This window comes from Primulina tabacum, chromosome 9, assembly GCF_025594145.1.
Source record: "Primulina tabacum isolate GXHZ01 chromosome 9, ASM2559414v2, whole genome shotgun sequence".
Taxonomy (NCBI): Eukaryota; Viridiplantae; Streptophyta; class Magnoliopsida; order Lamiales; family Gesneriaceae; genus Primulina; species Primulina tabacum.
Window position 1 is genome coordinate 30261455 of NC_134558.1, and position 21566 is coordinate 30283020.

General features: G+C 39.9%; 1 pseudogene; it reads right to left on the reverse strand.

The window, feature by feature from the left end:
• Nucleotides 1–9212: 9212 nt before the first annotated feature.
• On the reverse strand, nucleotides 9213–15190 carry LOC142555155 (peptidyl-prolyl cis-trans isomerase CYP71-like; annotated as a pseudogene).
• Nucleotides 15191–21566: the final 6376 nt, after the last annotated feature.

The following is a 21566-nucleotide window of genomic DNA, read 5'->3' on the forward strand; positions in this document are numbered from 1 at the left end:
CTTCGCAGATAAAAGAAGGTTTGACTCATCAAATAATTGTTGTTCAAAATATATGGAAAACAGGACAGATATGCAGTAAACCTAACAAGCGTGCTATTCACAGTAGAGTATGACTACTGTATAAAACCAGCAAATCAGTATCTTGAAGAAAACAATAGTATAATGCTTGATTAAATCAAACCGAGGCCTGTAGCTTGTACAGTTTCCTTAAAAGAGATTCGCCCCCTCCGGTATGTGCTCCGAGGGTTCGGCGGACGTCTGTTTTCCAGGATACAACGGGCAAACCAGTGGAGTTGCAGCACAAATCATTATACTAGCGAACAGAATCAGTACCTGAATTTTATCAGTGAACAGAGCAGAAGGAGAACAAGCAGAAGCAGTACTGTAGCATAACAAGCAGTACTGTAGCAGAACAGAAGCACTGTAGCAGAACAGAAGCACTGTAGCAGAATTTCTATTGTAGCAGAATAAGCAGATGAACTGTAGCAGCAGGAGAAAATGGATTTTTCGGTCTCTCTTTCTAGGCTAGGCACATCCCCTATTTATACATGTCAATACCATCCATACGAAAGGTCACATGTTGCCTTAAATATACCTTAAAGATGGTAGATGGAGCACCAACAGTTGGGAAGATGAAGCACCAACAGTTATGCCATGCGAAAGGTCTCAAGGGAATGTGAAAGGTCTCAACTGAAAAAAATAACAAAAGATGGCATAGACTGCTAGGCAAATTTTGCTTTGATCGGTCCGACATTCGACGCGTCCAGGTCACGCTCGTACGCTTACACACAAGTCAAGCCTTTTTTCACTGCAAATCGGGCCCATGATTTGCACTCCCCCTGCGCCTGTGTGCGTGAGAGAGAGCCTCTTGACTAATCATAGTTACACCTCCATAAAGTGTAACACAATATAACTTATTTATACCACTTCATTTTTCCAATGTGCGACAAACCCACCTTTCCAAATTTCCATTCACTCACATGGAAAGCCCATAAGCCTAAAAGCCCACCTTTAATCCAACAATCCCCCACATGAATGAGAATTTAACGTTATACGAAAGGATTCCACTGATAAAGTTCGACAGTTGAGTCTTGCATAGGATAGGTAGGTATTACCCTTTGAACCTACCTTTGTGAAAGCATATTAATTCACTGGTTGATAGTAGACGTGATGTCTTTGAACTGTACATCCGTTTGTGTGAATGGTGATATACTTCACACAAGACTCTCCCTGATACTAGTTCTCATGATTGTGTTCTTTTTGGCCATGAACACACGTCTGGTTCTGCCAGAGGGTCTAGAATTGAGCCCTGCAATTCCTTCGAAGCGGCCCCACTTCTCTCGCACATAGGTGATTCTATATTGCTTTTTACCAGAATCATTAAAAGCCGTAAGCTTATCCTCAACATTCACTGTTTCATAATAGGAATGGACTAGGGATAACCCCCACAGTGCTTCTCCAAATTAGTGCGATTAGGTTGTCCCATTGAACCTAGTTCTTGGGATCTCCAGTCAGCGTAGGTTGGGTTTTCCTTCGCACCAATTTATTCTATAGGCTTGAGCCCCATTCCCCTTGACGATTTCGCAACTAACTCTCTGTTTAACCCCTTGGTCAGTGGATCCGCTATATTATCATTTGACTTTACATAGTCAACAGAGATAACTCCAGTTGAGAGTAGTTGTCTAATGATATTATGTCTACGACGTATATGCCTAGACTTACCATTATACATTTTATTATGTGCCCTTCCAATCGCAGATTGGCTATCACAATGTATGCATATAGCCGGCACTGGTTTTTCCCATACTGGAACATCTTCTAAGAAGTGACGTAGCCATTCAGCCTCTTCAGCACACTTGTCAAGAGCTATAAACTCAGATTTCATTGTGGATCTGGCTATTACAGTTTGTTTAGAAGATTTCCACGCAATTGCTGCACTTTCTATAGTGAATATAAATCCACTTGTAGATTTTGAGTCTTTCATATCAGATATCCAATTTGCATCACTGTATCCTTCAATAACAGCAGGATATTTGGTATAGTGCAGCCCATGATCACGAGTGTATCTTAAGTATCTTAGCAATCTGATAATTGCTTTCCAGTGTTCAACTCTTGGATTACTCGTGAATCTACTCAATTTGCTTACTGCATAGGCTATGTCTGGTCTTGTACAACTCATTAAGTACATCAGACTTTCAATGACTCGAGAGTATTCTAATTGAGACATACTCTCACCTCGATTCTTTGATAGATGTTGACTGGTATCTATCGGGGTTCTAGCCAATGCAGAGTCATCATTATTGAACTTTTCAAGTATTTTGTCAACATAATGTGACTGACTTAGGACTAGCCCTTCTGATGTTCTATGGATTTTAATTCCAAGGATTACATCGGTTAAGCCCAAATCTTTCATGTCAAATCTTGAGTTCAATAACTTCTTGGTGGATTTGATCATCTTATCATTACTACCAATGATAAGTATGTCATCTACGTAAAGACATAAAATGACATATCCATTTTCAGTGGTTTTTATGTATACACATTTGTCTCAATCACTGAATTTAAATCCACTTTCCAACATGGCCTTATCAAATTTTTCGTGCCATTGTTTTGGTGCTTGTTTTAAGGCATACAGAGACTTCACCAGTTTACAAACCTTATTTTCTTGCCCAGTCACAGAAAATCCTCAGGTTGTTCCATATAAATTTCCTCTTCTAAGTCCATTTAGAAAAGCTGTCTTTACATCCATTTGGTGTACTTCAAATTCCGCAAGGCGGCAATCGCAAGTATCACACGAATAGAGGTTATTCTCGATACAGGAGAATATGTGTCAAAGTAATCAAGCCCTTCTCGTTGATGGTAACCTTTAATTACCAATCTGCCTTTATACTTATCTATGGTTCCATCTGATTTCATTTTCCTTTTGAAAACCCATTTACAGCCTAGTGGTTTGCTTCCCGGAGGAAGATTTACTAATTCCCACGTATGGTTTTGTAAAATGGATTCCATTTCGGAATTTATAGCCTCTTTCCATAGAGGTCCCTCAGATGAACTCATTGCTTCCTTGAAGCTTTGAGGTTCACTTTCCATCATGAAAGTGATGAAATCCGGACTAAATGATTTCTCAGTCCTAGTTCTCTTGCTACGTCTAGGTTCAATGTCTTGATCAAGCTCTTGTTCTTCATCAATTGTTTCATATAATATTTTGGATGGACTTGGTTCTTCCTTAGATTTGCATGGAAACATGTGTTCAAAGAACGAAGCATTTCTTGATTCCATAATCGTATTCTTGTGAATATGAGGTATTTGATATTCATGTACAAGAAAACGATAAGCGCTACTGTTTTGAGCATATCCAATGAAAATGAAATCAACAGTTTTTGGTCATGTCTTTACTTTCTTTGGAGTGGGTACTGCTACCTTAGCAAGACACCCCACACTCGCAAGTATTGATAAGAAGAACTTCTACCTTTCCATAACTCATATGGACTTTTATCTTGCTTCTTTTGGGGCACTTTATTTAAAAGGTAATTTGCTGTTAGAACAGCTTCCCCCCACATGTTCTATGGTAAACCAGAACTTAATAACAACGCATTCATCATTTCTTTCAATGTGCGATTCTTTCTCTCTGCAATGCCATTTTGCTAAGGAGAATAAGGTGCAGTTCTTTCGTGTTTAATACCGTGTTGAGCACAAAACTCAGCAAATGGTGATTCATATTCACCTCCACGATCACTTCTTAGCACCTTAACTTTCTTGCTAAGTTGGTTTTCAACTTCACTCTTATATTGGACAAATTTGTCAATAGCTTCATCCTTACTTTTGAGGAGATACACATAACAAAATTTTGTGCTATCGTCAACAAAAGTGATGAAGTTATTTCCACCACGAGTTTGCACACTTTTTAGATCACATATATCACTGTGAATTAGATCAAGTGGTTCATTATTTCTTTCAATAATTCAAAAAGATGATCTCGTTAGTTTTGCCTCAACACAAGTTTCACATTTGTGTTGTTTATCAATATTGAATGCAGGAATGCTTTTTATGTTAATTAGTCTACGAATTGTATCGTAATTAACGTGTCCAAGTCTACCACGCCATAAACAAGAAGACTCAAGAAAGTAAGCAAAGGTATTAACTTTATTCATCACAAGCTTAATGGCCATTACATTCAGTTTGAATAAACCATTACAAACATACCCTTTCCCAACAAACATTCCACTTTTCGACAAAACCACTTTATATGACTCGAAGACAATGCGGAAACCATGCTTGTTAAGAACCGACCCGGATACCAAGTTCTTACGGATGTCTGGTACATACAGCACATTGTTCAAAGTCAGTTCTTTTCCAGATGTCATCTTTAGAACAACTTTTCCTTGACCCTTGATCTCGGAAGTGGCGGAATTTCCCATGAATAGTTTTCCCCATTCATAGATTCCTCAAGAGTAGCAAACATCTCCTTGTCGGAGCAAATATGGCGAGTGGCACCAGTGTCGATCCACCACTCCCTTGGGTTATAACCCACCAGATTAACTTCTGATATTACAGCACAGAGATTCATGTTCGAAACCTCTTGAGATATGTTCTCCACCATATTCACCTCTCGGTTTCTCTTTGGCTTCTTACATTCAGATGCCTTGTGACCCATGCTATCACAGTTATAGCATTTTCCAGAGAACTTCTTCTTTGAAACACCTCCTTTGGGTCTGAGGTTCAACTTCTTGTTGGAGGGAGAGAAGTTTCTCTTTTTCGAGTTTTGGCCATGCTCGACAACATTTGCCTTAGCGGCAACAGGAGAAAACAATCGTCTTTCCGAACTCTTGTTGTCTTCCTCGATGCGAAGTCTAACAATGAGCTCTTCAACGTTCATCTCCTTTCGCTTGTGTTTCAAGTAGTTTTTGAAATCTTTCCATGCTGGTGGTAGTTTCTCAACTATAGCAGCCACTTGGAAAGATTCGCTCAACGTCATCCCCTCGGCGTGAATCTCGTGAAGAAGCACTTGGATTTCTTGAACTTGACTGATAACCGGCTTAGAATCCACCATTTTAAAATCCAGAAAGCGGCCTACAAGAAACTTCTTGGCCCCGGCATCCTCGGTTTTGTACTTTCTGTCAAGGGATTTCCATAGCTCTTTGGCTGTCTTCTTTTCACAGTACACATTGTACAGCGAGTCTGCCAATCCATTCAGCACATAATTTCGGCATAGGAAATCAGAATGATTCCAAGCCTCCAGTGCACTGACGGATTCAACATCTCCCTCACCCTCTTTCAGATTAGGAGCATCCTCGAATAGGAATCTAGCCAGGTTCAGTGTTGTCAAGTAAAACAACATTTTCTGCTGCCACCTTTTGAAATCCACACCAGTGAACTTCTCAGGCTTTTCACCGTGGCTGGCTGGGACAGTAACCGCAGCAGCACGTGGGACAACTTGAGTAGGCACAGTAGGGACAACATGACTAGTTTCTCTTTGCACGCTGGATTCAGTAGCCATATCTGAACTGAAACCACGTAATGAGTAACTCTGTTTTAAGTTTGTTGTTCAAAATATATAGAAAACAGGACAGATATGCAGTAAACCAAACAAGCGTGTTGTTCACAGTAGAGTATGACTAATGTATAAAACCAGCAAATCAGTATCTTGAAGAAAACAATAGTATAATGCTTAATTAAATCAAACCGAGACCTATAGCTTGTACAGTTTCCTTAAAACAGATTCGCCCCCTCCGGTATGTGCTCCGAGGATTCAAAGGACGTCTGTTTCCCAGGATACAATGGACAAACCAGCAGAGTTGCAGCACAAAGCACTATGCTAGCGAACAGAATCAGTACATGAACTTTATCAGTGAACAGAGCAGAAGCAGAACAAGCAGAAGCAGTACTGTAGCAGCAGAAGCAGTACTGTAGCAGAACAGAAGCAATGAAGCAGAACAGAATCACTGTAGCAGAATAAGCAGAGGAACTGTAGCAGCAGGAGAAAGTGGATTTTTCGGTGTCTCTTTCTAGGCTAGGCACATCCCCTTTTTATACATGTCAATACCATCCATATGAAAGGTCACAGGTTGCCTTAAATATGCCTTAAAGATGGTAGATGAAGCACCAACAGTTATGCCATGCGAAAGATCTCAAGGGCATGTGAAAGGTCTCAACTGAAAAAATAACAAAAGATGGCATAGACTGCTAGGCAAATTTTGCCTTGATCGGTCCGACATTCGACGCGCCCAGGTCGCGCTCGTATGCTTGCACACAAGTCAAGCCTTTTTTTCACTGCAAATCGGGCCCATGATTTGCACCCCCCTGCGCCTGTGTGCGAGAGAGAGAGCCTCTTGACCAATCATAGTTACACCTCCATAAAGTGTAACACAGTATAACTTATCTATACCACTTTATTTTTCCAATGTGGGACAAACCCACCTTTCCAAATTTCCATTCACTCACATGGAAAGCCCATAAGCCTAAAAGCTCACCTTTAATCCAACAATAATTTGGAGTCCAGCATTTTTAGAAAATTTTCATCCTTTTAAATCACTTTATCAAGCCTTAAAAATATTTATCAAAAAATATTTCTATCTTGGTCGTCCCCGGTATCCTTCCCCAGCCTTATATCGAATATCCAGACAATATCCTTAATATCATGAAATCATACAATTTAAACATTTAATTGTATAACATGTATTATTTAAGAATTTAAAATCAATTAAATAAAACAAATAAACAATTTGCATGCATACGGTTTACGTGGACTGATTTTTGGACGTAACACTTTTCATCTTATTTTTCCAAAGTTAATAATTAGATTCATTAAGGCTAATCATGTTTCTTGTACGTACCTCTATATTTTGTGTTTGCTACCAACGAATTAATCGTTAAAGCCTGAACAACTACCCTAATATTGTTTAGAAAGCATTTTATAATATGGAATATCAGACTAAGCTATAACCACAGAGCATACCCGAACTTCTTATAGTATTTGAGAACCTCCCTCTGATACCAGTTGTTGGGATATCAAGGAAATATACGAGATAATATCACGGCAGACATCACAAGCAATATCAACAATTGAGTAAGATGGACAACAATATTTATAGCGGTTTACCCCTGTATTAGGCTACGTCCACTCCAACTCTCAAGGAGATCACTTTTTTATTAATAACAAAAAAAGACAAGACAATTAAGAATACAAAGTATGTCACTTAGAACGCTCTGAATTTGACACTCACTTTCTCTCCAATAATATTATTCCTTCCAAAGATATACACTCCTTAAGAAAATATCACGCTAAATCTCTTATTTCAGATCTACACTTATGATCATAGAGGAGAGGATTTTGTGTTTTGGTGTGATAAAAAATAAGAATGAATGAATATTTATAAGTGAGATTTGGGGGAGGAAAAAAATATCATTGCTTACATAATCAAACCAACCAGTTTTTACTAACTCAAAACATATATTAATTATTTTCAAAAATGATATGTTATGAGTTCAAAATTTGTTTGATTTCTTAGCAATCTCAACATGAAACAGAGGAACCCGAGTGGGTTGCTCTCCCTCTGTAAGCCTTTTGAATAGAAGTAATTGATTTTCTAAAGTGCAGGGACCATTTGTCTCCACTCTTTTGAGATCCAATTCATGAAAAAACTGAAATAATAAAAGATTTGGACCCAAATCCTTGATACTATTTCCTTTTGTTGGGCCCCATAATGGTGTCAACGTATTCTTTCAGAGCCATAAAATTAATCTGGCGAGTCGTCAGAAATTTCCAACCAGGCACGACTGAAAAAACCTTCGACTAAACTTGCTGGGAGACGAGCAATAATATTTGGTAAACGCATTCTAATGTTATTTGACTAAGTTTATAATTTTTTTTAAAACAGTTTAATGTTGATTGAGAATTTATAACATTAAAAAAAATTATAGAGAGAAACTTGTAAAATAACGAAATGAGTTGATTTTCATCCTACAGGCTATTTTAAAGAGAAAATTGCAATTTTAATATTGTTAGTTAACTAGTTTTTTGATTTAGTCATGTAACTTGTTAAAGTTTTATTTTCATCTAATAACTTGTATTTTTTTTTTTTGTCTTTTATTTGTCTCAAATCATTACATCCACATGGTATTACTTATTTGACATTGTTGTTCTCTTAGGTGGTTCATGTGAGAGGAATAAAATTTATATTACAAATATTAAAATATACATAAACAAAAATAACAGGAAACAACAAACTATTTTCTTCTCATTTTGAAGTATTAGGGGTCGATTTTCTTTATTTTTCCCTTTTTTTTGACAGAATGAATTTTAATATGAGTGATATGAGTTTAATATCGCCACATGAGAATGTCTCATGTACGAGACAATCGGTGTCAAATAAACTATATTTGATGGATTTAATAGTCTAGGGAAAAAAAATATCAAAACAAAAAAAATTCTAAATTAATATATGAAAACCGAACTTTGAAAAATTACATGACATTAATAAAAAACATGTCAAATTAAAGATCCATTTTTATTATATATCATATATACTTTATCATAATTCAAGAATTATTGATCCAGTTTTCTTTCCTCTTATTCTCTTGCACTTTCTTGTTATATTTTTCTTCGTTACATAGATACACATATTTTTAATTATTTATTACTAGTATCGTGTCGCAAGCATTACACGTTTGTACAGTCTATTTTTTAATGAAAAAAGATTTTAAAAAATATGGCTAGAAAATGGTACAATAACCAAAAAAAAAAAGGAAAAGAAAAACCACACCAACTTGCAAAAAAAGAGGTGTAACGCATACGTTTGTTTGTATACTCCATTTTGTATAGCCAATAATATATATGGTTAAAAATAATGGTAAAATGAAAAAAAAAATTATCAATCGAACTGACCAAAAAAACGGTCTCCATTTTTTAATATAGTATAGAGATTACAATTGTTACTCATTACAATGTTTCACAAGTAAAAGTAAGAAAAATTAGGATTTTAGTCTTGTGAGTTAGTCTATTTTGATTAAGTTTATTTGACATTTATTCTCACTCACGTGACTCACATAGTGTAAATAAAATCATATTACAAATATTAAAATCCATCTAAACAAAAACAAAGAAAAAAAAAGAACTAAAACGACACCCAATATTTCAAAATGAAATAAAAACATTTTTCATTTCTCTTAAATAAATGTTAATATCTGTAATATATATTTTATTATCGTCAAATAATTTAACCTAGGCGACCTTTAGGCATTTCTCCAACTTTCAAACACGCTCTTGTCCCCTTCGTTTGTTCCCTTCTTTGCTTCCCAAAAACCACATCTGCCAAAAATTTCTCCACATTCGTTGTTCCCCAGCGACACCACACTACTTTGTTCTTTCAAATTGATCTACAACTTTGGAATAGTCACATTCAAGATTTTCACATCTTGGTGTGGCTTGTCTGACTTGTCTGTCTTCACTTGCTCTATAACCTGTTTAAGAATTGTAATTGTATTATGATCAAACTGAATATGCAATTCATACAAAAAAAATTCTAAAGATGGTGAGGATTTCGGGTTCGAAAAGACCAACATATGAAAGAAACAGGTCCTTTCAATTTTATTAATATTCTTTCAGGTTGGACCGTCGAATCCAAATCCATTCAGGGCACACGACACCACACAAATATACAAAATTGGTAAAGTAGCGAAGGCATACCTGTACAACGTCCATTCCTTTGACAACCCTGCCAAAAACAGTGTGCTTATTGTCCAGCCATGGAGTGGCAACATTTGTAAGAAGAATTGTGACCCGTTGGTCCCAGGACCGGCATTAGCCATCGATAGAGTGAACGGCCTATCATGCCGTAAACTGCAGAAAGTGAAGAATCAAGCTGATAAAAGTGAATTCTGAACAGCCAAGATAAAATGAGGTAGCAAAATCCAACCATCAGACCCAAAAAAAAAAAATAAAAATGTAACGTGTAACCAATAGATGCCACTTTATTTCTATGCAAAAAGTACTCCAATTGGCTTTCATTTATAAAGGGTTTATTTGATCTACCAACCGAATCTGATATACAACTGTTCTCAAGCTTTAATAGGTAAACCATAGAGATTGCTTAGAGGTTGCATTGGTAAACGGGGAAAATGCTGTACAGAGAAGAGTTAATTAATCGTACTAGAAACACGTCAACACTCTTTAGGGCAAGTTAAATATTAGGCACGTCCCATAAAAGCTTTAGGCAACTGCGAATGTCTAGGAGCTGGAGTACTATCAGTTCATTCAACCAGTCACAAAGCTAAAGTACAAAGCAAGGTCAGCCATATGTTATGTTCTGTGGAGCAAAACATAAATCTTCACACTGCAGCCAGTCGCAACAATTTGAAGGTGATCAAAGCCTCAGATCGGTCATCTATGTATCCCACAAGAAAAGAAAGAACGAGATTTAATCATATTAACTTAGGAAAGAAGCATAAATCATTCTTACCTCTTATGAAACTCGTCTTCAAATTCCCTTCCCCAAATAGACTGTCCACCAGTGCCATCTCCCAATGGGTCTCCTGTCTGTATCATAAATCCTTTAATGACCCGGTGAAAGATCAGATTGTCGTAATAGCCATTCCGGCAGTGTGTCGTAAAATTCTCCACTGTTTTTGGGCATTCTTCAGGTTATAGCCTCAAATGAATATCACCCATGGTCGTGTGCAAGATCTGAAACAGAGAATATTTCCATGGCCCCATTTACATTATTATTTCTACAAGAGAAAAAGATAACCAAAATCCTAGCCAATGAATTGAGGCCTTTCATTGATCATGGCACTTCACTGATAATTTACATTAACAGGACTATAATTAGGCAACAAGAACTAAAAAGAATGTTGACACTTACCACATTATCTGGGAGAGACGTCGTCACAGATTTTCCGATATCTGATACAGCCAAGAGTTCATCAGCGGGTGGTTTTTCATTAAACACGTCTCTGCCCTTCGACGCGTCTTCAGGTTCCTCAGGTTCTCTCCGACTAAAAAACAGCGGGATAAGCATTTGCTCCAGGGATCCGAACTAAAAAAAATGTGTAATTCATACACAGGTAAGATAAAAGTCAAATTTTGTATACTTTTTGCAGTGTGTTTCCTTCTAAGGTTCCTAAAAGACAGTTTCCTCTTTACAACGCTATCTACTATTTCATGCATAACAAGAATTTATTTACCTGAATAAGTAAATTCTATGCTTTTTAAAAGCACAGCACAATAGAGTAGGATCTACCAGAGGTTCTTTGCTTTCATTGGCATTTGCCGCAGCAGCAGGAATTTTTCGTACTTTTTTATTACTTCGATTACCTTGATACAAGGCAATTCTTAAGAATCTATCATTGTTCTCCACTTTTCCAAGGATCCGAGCAACTTTGTTGGTATGCAGATTTACAACCTAAATATCCAACATCGAGAGAGGTATGAGATGTGAAACTCAATGACCTTACATACTATTTCGGATTGATCGAATATAAAGGGGACTTCATCCATGCGATGATCATTAAACAAGCATGAAACGCATTCACTAGATCAGTAATCGGACATTAGGACCATCTTACTTTTATCCCAAGAAGGGTGGCATATATGAGGAAGTTGGAGCTATCATCAAACACAGCATTAGGTTGGGGAACATTTTCAGTTTTCTCAATTTCTTTTTCTACAGCCATTCTTCGTCCAAAATCAATAGCTTCAAGCCTATATAGAGGAACATCACTCCTCTGTAGATCTTGGGCAACCTATACGAGAAGAATTGTTATATTAGCAATACCAAAAGGAAAAGGATTTTTTAAAAAAGTCAAAACATATAACTGCTACCTCAAGAGATTCATCATAAACACGCATCAATTTGCCTGTTCTAAACGAAAATACGCGTATTCTACGATCGGGTGATGTGATTGAAAATTGTTTACCGTCTGGACTGACCTGTGAGATAGTCACAACGGATTGCTATTCTCATACGTCAAAAGTTGATGAAAAAGATTAGAGAGAACATAAAGTGAAGGAACTGATTTTTTCTTCCATTACCTCAATGGCAGAAACACTGGTCTTGCATTTAACGATTTCAAAAAGGCTTGTATCACTTTTAAGTTTAAAGGTCACTCTGCAGGCACAACAGGTCAAGAAATGCAATTGTATCAAAGAGAAAAAACAATTACACAATAGAAAAAAGAATACAAGAACCTATCTAACTGACAAATTATTGAAAGATATCCCTCTCAAACAAGAGACCAGTTTCAAAACACTTCAAGACCAGATGTGACTTAAGAACATTAGGTCAACAGGAGACTCAACCGAATAACTATCAGGTAATGCAAGACACGAGAACACAGCTGGGTCCAACAACGGTCGTATATGACGAATTAATTAGAAGACCTCTTCAGATGCACAAACGTCCATGTTCTTCATCTTATCCACACATCTTGAAGCATAAAATCTACTCAAACAGCAAAGAACTAATATACGATTTCAACTAAAAACTAACCCATTTTCTGGAAACTGAAGTGAAGCAGGACTCCAATACTCAATGATTCCTTTGTCATCTGCTGATATCACGGTATCATACTCATGGTTGTACTTCATAACTTTGATCGGGCCCAAGTGTATCTGGTTAAAAAGTTGAAGAAATAATAAAGAATTGCAGTCAAAATAAGGGGAAATGCAAATATGCATGTTCAGCAATCAGCATCATATCATATCAAAACCTAATGGTACCTCTTTAGATAATATAGGTTCATTTGAACCTGATCGAGCATCATAGATGTAGGTAAAGGAAGAGTTGCGATCAGTAATAGCTAGTTTGGCTTTGAAGTCCCCTTGCTTGTAAACCCATTCAACACAACCAGGTACAAATGGGAGACATATCATAGCCATCATATCGTAGTTAAATACATCATATATTTTCACTGACTGATCATTTGAAATGGTGCAGCAAAGCGCGCCATCTATACTCACCTGAAAGACTATAAAAGGTCAAGAGGGAAACGACTTCATTATCGGCATTCAAATTACACACAAGGCTTAATATAGAACTATGACTTAAAAAATCGTCATATCTAATGAACAAACTAAGTGGTCAAATCTCAAAAAGTTACACATACAGAACAATCCTTAATTTAGGTTTTTCGTTAGCTAGTTCCGATTTCTGTTTCAGTTCAAGCCATTTGTACTTGAAATAATTTTATATGATCCAATTCATTATCCAATATTCATCTTCTTCACGTTTCTGAATACATTAGATAATATTCAAACGGTATGTTGCACAATATCTGACATAACTACCATAAACGTTTCTATAGATAATTCAAATTTCAACCCAAGGATGTATCATCTTCGGTTCATCAATGCAAACTACAACATGATATAGTAAACTTAGAAGTTAGATCAGAGGCTTTATTTTACAATGGTCACTCAAACTTCTATATTTGAAAAGGTCGAAAACACTACAATCATAAGGACAACTGCCTGAATTGAATAAAATTCTTAACAAAAAAGTGTACCCATGGTTATGCTGAAACATGACCAACTGCATTTAGAGAAAAGCCCATTTGACAAGATTCCAACGCAAGCAGAGGGAATTTTAGTCGGCACCACTTGTCCACAAATTAAACGTAAAAGTTCACATTTTAAGTAGTAATTTATAATTCTATCTAAAAATAAAAAATCCACCTTACTTTCACATTCGCTTATGCAATTGTTGTTTAATATTCAATTATTCAGTAATCATAAAATAATTCTATTATAACATTATATTTTGATTAAATACATTGTATTTTAAAATAAGCATATAATATTTAAAGAACTAAAAAATCACCATTTTCTGACATAACATGGCATTGACAGAAAAAAAAATATCTCCTTCAAAAAATGCAATTCACATTCCCAACTTCATTTGCCAGAAATATGTTTCCCGAAAATATTTTCTGAAAATCCTGGAACAGAACTAGACATACACTAAGAAATTCTAGATCCATGCATGGTCGTAAAATTTGCTAGAGGCCGCCTAGGCGGAGACTAAGCGTCGCTAGGCGGATTTTATGGTATCAAGAGACTTGTAATAATTCTTAAACTAAATTTCAGCCCAAACTTTGTTAAAATCCAATTGACACCTGGTTCATTCCTCCTGCTTAAGGTGGATCAGAATAATAGGCAATGCAAAAGAAATCAAAATAAAGAAAAAAATTACCTTTAGGGTCTGGTTTGATTTTCTTATGTGTGCAGAAGTAAATAGACAAAGAAGATGAGAGTTACGTGTTAGGGCAAGCCAACAAATCGTGGTTTTAATTGAGCTTCCAATCCCAAAAAATTAAAAGCACGAGCCTATAATTCTTGACGTGTTAGGGCAAGCGCAAGCCAACAAATCGTGGTTTTAATTGAGCTTTCAATCCCAAAAATTAAAAGCACGAGCCTATAATTCTTTCTTATATCATGTTCTAGTTTAATTCGGCTTTCAAAAATTAAAAGCACAAAAAAAATTTCCCAAATAAACTTTAAATACCTAGGCCTGCCTTGAACCGCCTAGACCCGCCTAAGAGCTCCTAGGCTGACCGCCTAGAACCTTTTCGGTGCGGTCAAGCGGCGAGAGTTGAAATTATTTCTTCCAAACATGAACAATTCTGCCATCCATCATCAAAATCCCTGAGTATCTTTTACTTATCTGCTAACCAGTCAAGATCCATATATTGCAAGTTTTTCTCGCCATTTCACGGCTAAAACTCAACCAGAATTCTCTGTTCTGCAACAAGTTTACTTTCAGAAAGCTTTTGTTTTCAATGCACTACTGCGAATTTAATCACAGAAGTCAAAAGAATACCTAACAGTGAGTGAATATCTAATTATGTAGATCTTTACTTCGAATAGGTATTGTATCATCTATACAGGTAAAATGATGCTAAATGACACTACACCAATTTCAAATAGCTAAATTATTCGGTAAATTCAATCCATAAACTCCAATCCATACATACCATCCGCACTCCCAGATATGAAAAAATCGGCCGCTGACACCGCTACATGCGTCACCACATCGCGATGCATGTAACTTTTCTCATACCTGCAATGAATCAGCAAATCACAATTAATTCACGGTACCACAAATTCCACATTGAATGTACAAGCATGATGTGAAAATGAAGTTCCTCGGAGAGCTAAAACCCAAAGCCCTGAATCAGGCAAACCAAAAAATGAGTAGAAAATCACATGCATGTTGGCGGAGGGAAGAGAGTCGAGATAGGCTTGCTCAAACTGGAGAGGGCGTTTAGGCCGGGCTCGAGGGGCTGGACCGGGCCCAACTATGGGCTCCTCCACGTTCTCCGCCACCGGCGTGGAAGGTACGACGGTCGAATCCCCGTTCTCTTTCTGATGCAACCCGGGCGAAATGGACGAGTCGGGTCGGGTACTCTGCCGGGTTTACTATCAAAATGTTAGAAATATGAGTTGGACGTTTGAATTGAATCTCGTGACTCCTCGATCCGATTGGAGAGATCTGCAAACAGGAAAGTAACCGCGTGAATGGGCATCGGAGGGGTGTCCGGCGTGACCACTCCGATGCTTAAGTCAGCACAGTACTCAAACAATAAAACCAATGTAGCCAAGGGATGGCTGTGTGATTGGTGTGGAGAGTAAATGAGAGTATTAAATATGTGAGTTAATATCTGAATAGAGAGTAAATTCAAATAAAGAACCTGGTATTTATAGTAGAGGATGCAATGATGACCTCGTTTCTTGTGTTTGAGCATTAATGATAGTAGAGTGGCTGATTATACCCTATTATTCTGACATGTCAAATCTTACACTAGTCACGTCCAGCCCACTTGATTTTATCAACAATTAATGTCATTGTCAGAGATAGGTCGGCTGTGCATGCTCTACCAAGTTGGCGCCATTAAATGCTTCACTCATATCGAGGTGGCCGAGCAAAATGCCTCTCGGGTAATTACAGAAGAGCTCGGGTATTCCATGTCTCGGGGAAATCATGTCCCGGGTGGTCCAATGGCTCAGGGCATTAACCCATTTTTTCATGCTACCGGCCTGAGAGCATCCCATCCTGGCCCGGACACCAACCATGGATATGCTCCATGGCCCGGGAAGTCCCAGGGCCTATCCCTGACCCGGGACATCCCGGGGCATCATCACTCCCTCCTTAATTAGTCGGGCTAGAATCCACTCGTTGTCCCGATTGGTCTCGTGTGCCCGGTCAGGAAAATCGCCTCCTTACTTGGTATTTTTTGGGCTGGCTGTAGTGTATTGATACGTGGATATTGCTGACGTGAGCCCTAAACTTCAACCTTATCCAAAACGTTTTGTATTCCCGAGGATGATAATTATGATACTCCGATATCTGTGCACGTCTTTTCAGCTACTTGGTACAACTTCCAATACTCATCCTGACCGTTCATGCATTCAAAGATCAACAGTCGTGATCAACCCCTTCCTCCTATATATAGCAACCCACCTATTTTTTAACCGTATCAGCAAATTATCATCCGAGAAATCTAATGGCAGGTTCAAGTAGCTCGAAGACTCCTGAGATGGCGGAGGAATTCATGAAAACAGCTCTGGAAAGACGAAAGATGGAGCTGGAGGATGAAGTCTTCCACAAAGTACTTCGATTCTGGGAGGAGCTGCAAGGACTGCAGTTTCTCTACGAGTGCGAAGAAGCTACCACTCCCCGACTGGTGGCGAAGCTGGAGAAATATCAGGAACGCCTGCACGTTGCCGAGACAGTGGATCTCTTTGGAGATGACTATGTCTACCAGCTGATGTTTCATAAGGAGAGGAAGATTCTGACGAACATCACCGACTCCGCTAACTTCCTCAAGACGTCCACTGGAGAAGTAAAAAAGTGGATGACCATGTGGATGTTCTTTGTAGAGGAAGAGTATTTCGATGTAATCCGCAGGAATGCTCTTAAATAAATAAAATGCTTATCTAGTTTCTCTATTCTTTACTTTGCTCAGTCGAAGATAAATAACGGATAATCGACAAACCGAAATGCCGGGACCTCACATATCCCGGTCTTAGAATAAGGTGTTGGGGCCTCATATTCCCGGTCTTAGAATAAGGTGCCGGGGCCTCATATTCCCGGGCTTAAAATAGAATGCTGGGCTCTCTCACAACCCGGGCTGAGAATATGGTGCCGGGACCTTATATCTCCTGGGCTCAGAATAAGATGTCGGGGCTTTATATCTCCCGGGCATAGAATAAGATGCCGGGATTTTATATCTCCCATGCTCAGAATGGGATGTCGGGGCTTCGTATCACCCAGGCTTAGATTTTTCGTCGGTTAGGGTTCTCGGGTAGTCCACGGGATATCATTATGGCGCATGCTTTTAGCATTTATATTACCGAAAGTCGTTTCATATTCCGAGAACTCGATAAGTCTGGCACCTTGATATTCGTGTGCGTCCTTTCATCTGTTCGGCTCAACTTCCAAAATTAATCATGAACGTTCACGTGTTCATAGATCAACGGCTGTGATTAGCTCCCCCCTGAGTAAATGAGAAGCGTTCTGATTGGTTCGAGACCTTCCGCCTTCCTCAATATTAAATGTCACTTGCCTATAAATAAGATGGTAGAGACGAAAGGTGATCATCAATTCAGTATGTCGAGTTCAAGTGATTCCAGTGCTTGCAGTAGCACGCATGTTCTAGTAACAAACGAAATGCGTCTTCATCTGGAGGATCTGAAGAGGACCATTGAAGAGTAAATCTGGGCGAAGTTCATGTCTATCTAGTACAAGATTCAAGATCTCAACAACGCGCACCAAAATGGTTTGGTTCTTAATCGTGCCCAAAGAGCAAGGGCGAGGAAATATAAGCGAGAGTTTGAAGTAGATCGAGTTGCAGATATTGCTACTGATCAAGTTCTGCTGCATGCGATGCTGTGGAAGGAATGGCATCAGCTGGACAAGATCTTGACTGCCGAGTCCTTTATCAATCTTCGGATTCATGAATTGATCGATTGGATAACTAGGTGGCAAGACTCTGTATCTTCTATAATGGATGTCATGACATGGCATCGAATATTTTCCTAATAAAATTTCAATTATCGTACTTTGTTTTTTTAATCTTCTGCAAATGAATCAATGCAAATTGGATAATATATAATCGATAAGTAAAATTGACATGTCAAGACTTAATGCTTCCTGAGCTTAAAATAAAGTGTCGGGGCCTCGTATCTCTCGGGCTTATAGATAAGATGCCAGGGTCTCACGCCACCCGGGATTGTAGATAAAATACCGGGCTCTCCCGCCACCCGGGCTTGTTGATAAAATACCGGGCTCTCCCACCACCCGAGCTGGTAGTATTTCGTCGTTTGGTTTTCTTGGGCAATTAATGCGATGTCAGAATGAAACATCCCCTTCTAACAAGTTGTCAGTATCTGTTCGTATTCCGAGCAGATAAATGATCATGACGCCTCGATTTATGCTCATGTCTTTTCAAATATCCCGCCTAATCATGCCGCTCAATTTCCGAGGCTGATCTGCTCCGTTCGATTTGTTTTTAGATCAACGGTGTAGATCACCTTTCTCCCCTATATATAGTAGATAACCGATTTTCTAAAAATTATTTTCAAATTCAAACGTGTAGCGAAGATCTGCCAAATTCCTCTCTCGAGCTTTTCCGTTGCGTAGATCTTTTTCCGGCGACCCTTCCGTTCATCGGCTACCGGTCATCATCTTCGTTTCTTCCTAGTAAGTCTCTTCTCCCTTCTTTACTTCCTTAACCATGTCAAACTCTACCTCCTCTACTTCGGTCAGAAGATCATTCCCCGACTCCTTCTGAGCAATCTGCTCATATCCCCATAGGTATTCCTATTTCTCGTTCCCGACCTCTCAGAAAATCCAAAGCTTCTTCTTCTCGACCCTCCAACACCCAGGGTAAGGGAAAAGACCAAGTAGCAGGGCCCTTTCGGTTCTCTACTGTGACTTCTACCCTTCGCCCGGGTAGTATAGATGAGCTAAGATCTTCAGGCATTATACCTTCCAACTACAAAATCAAAATTCCCCGGCCGAACGATCACCCAGACACCCCTCCTCCCGGCTACCACGCTTTCTTTCTAGAACAACTTAAGAGTGGTCTTCGCTTCCCGGTACATCACTTCTTTGAAGGGGTGGCCCGATTCTTTAACCTTCCCCTTAACCATCTCCATCCTAATGCTTTTCGCATTATGGCTGCCACTATTGTTCTGTTTCGCATGAAACTTATTCCTATCAACTCTCCTATCTTTCACTATTTTTATTCTTGCCGGTTGAATGACGGGGTATTTTCTTTCATGGCCCGAATGCATTACCGGTTTTTAACTTACATTCCTTCCTCTTTGAAGGGGTGTAAAACAAAATTTTTCTTTCTTCAGTTCCCGATTCCACCAACCTGTGCTTTGGGCTTCCTGTCTTCTATGCCCACACAGCCTGAACTTCCCCGGGACTTCAAACTTCTCCCCCCCTTCATCCACGCCTGGGATACTTTGGGGAAACAATCTTACATGTCCTCGGTGCTGATCGGGGGGAGGGGAGAGGGGGGAGGGCAATCTGGTTCATTATGGGATCGGGTCCCGGCCCCAGGATCCTGTGGATAGGATTATTGATGAATTTGATCAACCCGGGTCACAGGCTGGTAAATTACTTTCCTTGGTCTACTCATCTCTTGTATGCTTTAATTCTAATATGTCGATTTACGATGCAGCTGAAGAAGGTATGATCAGGGCAAGTCTTTAGGAGGCTGCTGCCAAAAGAAAAGCCGAGCAGAAAAAGATCCGGGCTGAGAAGAGGGCCCGGGAAATTCAAGAGGAGGAAGAACGCCGAGCCCGGGCGGCGGCTAAGGCCCGGGAAATTGAAGAATGCCAAGTCGAGGCGGAGGCTAAGGCCCAGGAGGAAACCACCCCTCCCCGGGCCTCCCCGGGAAGAATTTACCTTCCCGACTGCCGAGGAGGGCCCGGCTCCTTTACTTCAGCGAAAAAGAAAGGCCACCCAGGAGCCGATCGCGGAAGCGGTGGTGGTGGTATAGGATGAGGTCGAGAAGATCACCTGATCTCTTCCTATGACTGGTTCTTCTGCCGGTCCCTTCGGGGGAAGGCCTTGGATCCTCCCCAACATCTTTGGGGATGATATCAGCTCGGATCTTGTCAAGATGATCCGGGGCCTTCTGCGCCCTGATGAGGTGGCACACCTTCAGGGAGTTCATCCAAATATGCTGCTCTGCGAAGGAGTGTCCCGGACCTTCTCTGTAAGTCCATAAAATGGCACTCTTTTACATTACCTTCTCTGACCTTTTTATGTTTTCAGGGCTTGCAGATGCTCATACATTCCTACGAGCGAGTGGCTCAAGTAGCAAAGGGGGCCAATGCTCAGGCTACCTCGGCCCGGTAGATGCATGCTAAACTCCAAGAGGAGGTGGGTCGTTTGAATGAGCTTCATGAGCATGTGTTGGCTCGGGAGAGGGCTGTTTGGGAGCAGCAAATGAATCTGGTCCGGGCGGAACTTGCCGAGGCCCGAGCAGAGACACAGGCGGCAAAGGAAGAAGCAGAGTCCTCCCGAGTCCGAGCCGAGGACCTCCAGGCTGCTGTAACCCTCCTTAAGACTGCTCAGGAGGAGCAAATGGCCAACTTTTTGAAGTCTCCTGAATTTAAAAAGGTGGTGGCTGAGAAAGCCTTTCCATATTTTGAACAGGGCTTCAACAAGTGCTTGGAGCAATTTGAGGAGGCAGGCTTAGTTCCAGCCGACCAGGAGGACTTTCCAGACCTGGAGAAAGCAGCCGCATCCCTCCCGGATGATGAAGAAATAATCAAGGAGCCGGACGGGCAAAATCCTTAGCTGATTAGGATCTCTATCTGCTTTTCTCTTCTTCTTTTTTTGTATTATTCCCGGGTTTCCGGGCACCTTGTAAATATCTTCCCTTCAAATGAAATCTCCTTTTCTCGCATTTGATAATTGCTTCCCAATATTTCCAGAATTGTAAATTAACTTGAATTCTGTATTAACTCTGAATTTTATCAATCATTAACCAATTTATTTTCTCAAATCAAAGACCTGAGGGCCCAATATGAAATTTATCTTGATAAGCAGTCAGGGTGTAAGTTACTGGACTGGTTTCCTGGGATTGATAGGCGACCAGGGTACGGATCCCTGGGCCAAGGTACAGTTCCTTGGGCTATATAGATAACCAGGGTGCGGGTCCTTGGGCCAAGGTACAGGTCCCTAGACTTGGGATATAACCGGGGTACGGGTCCTCCGGGCCAGGGTACAGGTCCCTGGGCCAAGGTACAGTTCCTTGGGCTTTGTAGATAACCAGGGTGCGGGTCCCTGGACCAGGGTACGGGTCCCTGGACTTGGGATATAACCGGGGTACGGGTCCTCCGGGCCAGGGTGCAGGTCCCTGGGCTTAGTAGATAACCAGGGTGCGGGTCCCTGGGCCAGGGTACGAGTCCTTGGACTTGGGATATGACCGGGGTACGGGTTCTCCGAGCTAGGGTACGGGTCCCTGGACTTGGGATATAACCGGGGTACGGGTCCCTGGGTTTAGTAGATAACCAGGGTGCGGGTCCCTGGGCCAGGGTACGGGTATCT